Source organism: Camellia sinensis, chromosome 4 (assembly GCF_055761805.1).
Source record: "Camellia sinensis isolate YWXY chromosome 4, ASM5576180v1, whole genome shotgun sequence".
Taxonomy (NCBI): domain Eukaryota; kingdom Viridiplantae; phylum Streptophyta; class Magnoliopsida; order Ericales; family Theaceae; genus Camellia; species Camellia sinensis.
In genome coordinates this window covers 159,359,182-159,363,551 of record NC_138964.1, presented here as the reverse complement: position 1 = coordinate 159,363,551, position 4,370 = coordinate 159,359,182, and the positions used below count along the sequence as shown (strand labels likewise).

Genomic DNA, 4,370 nt, shown 5'->3' with positions numbered 1-4,370 from the left:
TAGATAACGCATAAAAATATTTGTGATTTGTCTAGCGAATAAAAAATTATAATTTGATTTTTTAATATGACTGAAATTAGATAAATATAAATCCTCACAAAGAGAAAAATGTGATTATAATTAGTTGAATGATTCTTTTTTTTTCCAATGTGATTGTAGTTAGTTTAAGAGTTCTTTTTTTTCATTTACTTATTTTATTATGTGAAAAATGTGATGTGGTTGTAGTTTGTTCAATGGCTCTTTTTTTTTAATATGATTGTTGTAGTTAGTTCAATGAGTTTTTTTTTAATGTTATTTAATCTTTTTATTTACTATTTTAATTTCATTTTTGATTTTTTAATACGATTGAAGTTAGATAAATATAAACCCTCACAAAGAGAAAAATGTGATTATAATTAGTTGAATGATATCTATACTATATATTAAACAAAAGGGAGTTTTTAACCCCCAATACCTGTGAGAGCTTCAATATCCCAATCTGAATTTTTAAAATTTTTTATTTATAAAAAAAAACTCAGCATTTATTGATTTAGTCAAAATCCATTGATTAGCATTTATTAAATTTTTTCAATCCACATGTCTTTCCATATGCCTGCATTTATTGATTTGGTTAAAATTTCCTGATCAGCATTTAAAATTCTCTCATACAAATAATTATAGATACAATCAGTGTATAGTTACTGCAGTATCCTTTTCAACTTCTTCCATACACTATGGTTAGTGATAAGATTATTAAATTATTTTTATAAATTTTTTTTAAAAACATAATTTATATATTAAAAAAATCTAAAACAAATATAAATATCTATAATTATCTCGTGCATAGCACGCGTTATAGGCTAGTTTATTATTATTATGATTATTATTACTTTATTTTATTTTTGATTTTGTTAATTTCGTGATTACATGAGAATTTAATATGGTATTTAATTAATTTAATATGATATTTATTATATATAATTAATTTAAATATTTATATATATATATATATATAAAAGGATGTTTTATATATTGATAAAATATATAATATATTTTTATATGTAATATGTATGTTATATTTGTATAATATAAGTATGATAGGAAATTATATTATAATATATTAAAACTTAGGTTGTAATCATAAAAGTGTGGAAGACTTTTCAAGATTAGCAACAGCCGAGGGAGAGAGGACGAGGCAGAGAGAGAGAGAGAGAGATTAGACCAAAAAAAAAAAAGGTATCAGGATCCTCTGAAGTAATTGGTCCTGAAGTGATCCCTGAAGTGTGTTGATTCAATGGCTGAGAATGTAATTAATCAAAACGACGCCGTTTTGGTTAATAATTTCAAAAAATAAAAATAAAAATAAAATTAAAGCTGATTCAAAGTTCCTAAATCATTCCCTCCAGTAAGCAAAGCTGTGTGGCGAGAATGCAAAAAAGAGAGAAGAAGTCAGAGAGAGAAGAGTGGCGGGAGTGTTGTCCAGCCATTGCTACCATTGCCGCCGTCCAGTCGTCGCCGCCGTCGTCCAGTCGTTGCCGCCATCGCTGAGGTGTGGGAACATTTCATTCATCCCTTTTAACATTGTACAAATCTATACATATATACCCCAATCTTTGCACAATTCCCAGAATTTTTTCGACTCAAATTTTTATGTATATGTATTGTTTAAAGTGTCCTTCATTTTTCACAAATTCCACCGTTTGACTAAATGAATGATGATTGAGATTTAAGATTCTTATAAAGTGAAATGTGTGTTTACATGAAAACAAAAATACGCTGCAATTTTACATTCTTGAGCATCTTGGTTTGATTTCATTTTCAGAATCTGTTTTCTGAAAAATACTAAAAAACTAGTTTGCTGAAAATAAACACTAGAAAGATATCTTTGAATTTTCAATAACTATTTATGAATTTTCTTTTCCACTGTTTTGGAGGTTGAGATGGAACTGTTTAAGGAAGTTCACGAAATCTGTGAGGAGGGAGAAAAGCAGAGTTGTTGGAAGGATTGTGATTGCCAAATTGAAAGAATTCTGGCAGTGATTGAGACATAGTTAGCAAAGAGGTCTGAAAAAGAAAACCATTTCAATAAATGGAACAGTAAGTCCTCCATGAAATCTTCTTTTTCTAGTCCTTTCTGAAAGAAGAAATGGAGGTATTTCTGAAAGAAAAAGGCTTGGGGTATTTCAGCAACCATGCCAACTACAATGACATGATGATGAGTGTTTTTAAAATTCTCATTATTTTTTCACCAAATTAGTTTTTAGTGTTTTAAAAAAATAGATTGTGAAAATGAAACCAAATTAATTTTTAAAATTTTCATCATTTTTTGAGTTGATCATGGTTGTCATGGATTCAGTATATGTATTGTTTAAATATAAGTTTATAACCCTTCTATGCTTTTTGCACATCATTTATAGGCTGTGCTTTTGGGCAAACCTTATTTATTTTTTTTATTTCATATTAGTAATTTAGCTATTATCTTGATCAATATTGTGCAATTGTAGGTTATAGCGATTTGGTTGATTTTCTTACCCCTTTCTTTTTTGTTTGCTGTGGAGGTGTGGAAAATTCTGGGCATTTTGTTTAATAGAGATGGTTAACATTATGCAATTGTAGGTTATAGTTGATAAGTGATGTTTGTTTTTTAAACATTTGGTGCAGTCAAAGATAATGTATATAAATAGAAGTATCTTACATTTCATTCATCCATTTATTTTGTTTGTTTTTGTTGTTTAATTTTAATTTTGATTTTGTATGTTAACATGTTGATTATAAGAAAATTAAGGAATTTGTGTTCAATCTGGATCATTTAAAACATAATTTAACATTGAAGACCATCTTTGTGCCCCTTTGTTTATATAATCTAATATGATTCAATTCTTGTAGTGTTTTTATTTAGTTTGTATTATTTTGCAAACATAATTTACAGTTTTTATGCTAATATTGAGCACCTTTTTTTATTTTTTTAAGTGACTTGGCACAGTGATATGGAACCTAACAATGTTGAGAATGACGGGGGTGATTGTGATTGGAAGCCTAGAGTGCACATGACATTTGATACAGAACAAGAAGCATATAATTTCTATAATGCTTATGGAGGAAGGATGGGGTTTAGTATTAGAAGGGGTTATGTAAATAAGAACAAGGAGGGGCAAATCACTTCAAGGCTATTTGTTTGTAATAAGGAGGGGTTTCGGGGTATAGACAAGAGAGATCCATTAACAAAAAATCCTAGGCAGGAAGTGAGGACTGGTTGTCAAGCCCGACTTATCATTAAGTGGGATAGGAATATTCATAAATTTTTTGTTGGTGAGTTTGTTGAACAACATTATCATATTTTTGTACCAACAGAATGTACGCATAAGTTACCATCCCAAAGGAAGATATCTGCATCACAGGTAGCCGGAATAGATTTAGCTGAAAAATATGGAATCCGGCTTAATGCTGCATATGAGCTTATGGGTAATGAAGCTGGTGGAAGGGAGTCGCTTGGGTTCACAAAAGTGGACCAAAAAAATTATTTGAGAACGAAGAGGCAAAAGAGTTTAGCATTTGGGGAGGCAGGTAGCATTTTGCAATATTTTCGTGAGAAGACATTGGAGAATCCATCTTTTTTTTACTCGGTCCAATTAGATAGTGAGGAGCAGATTACAAACATATTTTGGGCCGATGCTCAGATGATCATGGATTATGGGCAATTTGGTGATGTTGTCACTTTCGACACTACTTACAAGTTAAATAGTGCACATAGACCATTTGCATCTTTCGTTGGATTTAACCATCATAGGGAAACTGTTATATTTGGCGCAGCTTTAATGTATGATGAGACTGCTGATTCTTTTATATGGCTTTTTAGAAGATTCTTAGAGGCAATGTCAAGTAAGGCTCCGGAAACAATTTTTACGGATCAAGATGCTGCCATGGCTAAGGCCATACCTATTGTCATGCCTAACACAAAACATCGCCTTTGCACTTGGCATTTGATGCAAAATGCATTAAGGCATGCAAATTCTATTTTCAAGGATAAGGAGATGAGGAATAAGGGGATGAAGAGTGTTTTATCCAAATTTATGTACGACATTGAGGATGAGGATGATTTTACGTTAAAATGGGAGGAAATGCTTGACAAGTATGAAGTGCGAGATAATCATTGGTTGAAGTTAACATTTGGAGTCAAGGAAAAATAGGGTTGGCCATATGTTAGAAGTGCATGGGGTGCGGGTATGAGTAGCACCCAACTTGGTGAATCCTTTAATGCATTCTTGAAGGATTTCATTCAGTCTGATCATAACTTAATGCAATTTTTCATGCATTTTGATCGAGTTCTTTGTGAGAAGAGGTACAAAGAGTTACAAGCCGAATATGCTCTATGCCAAAAGTTGCCGAGGGTG

At 31.0% G+C, this 4,370-nt stretch overlaps 1 pseudogene; it reads left to right on the top strand.

The window, feature by feature from the left end:
• Positions 1-2,966: 2,966 nt before the first annotated feature.
• On the top strand, positions 2,967-4,166 carry LOC114304940 (protein FAR1-RELATED SEQUENCE 5 pseudogene; annotated as a pseudogene).
• Positions 4,167-4,370: the final 204 nt, after the last annotated feature.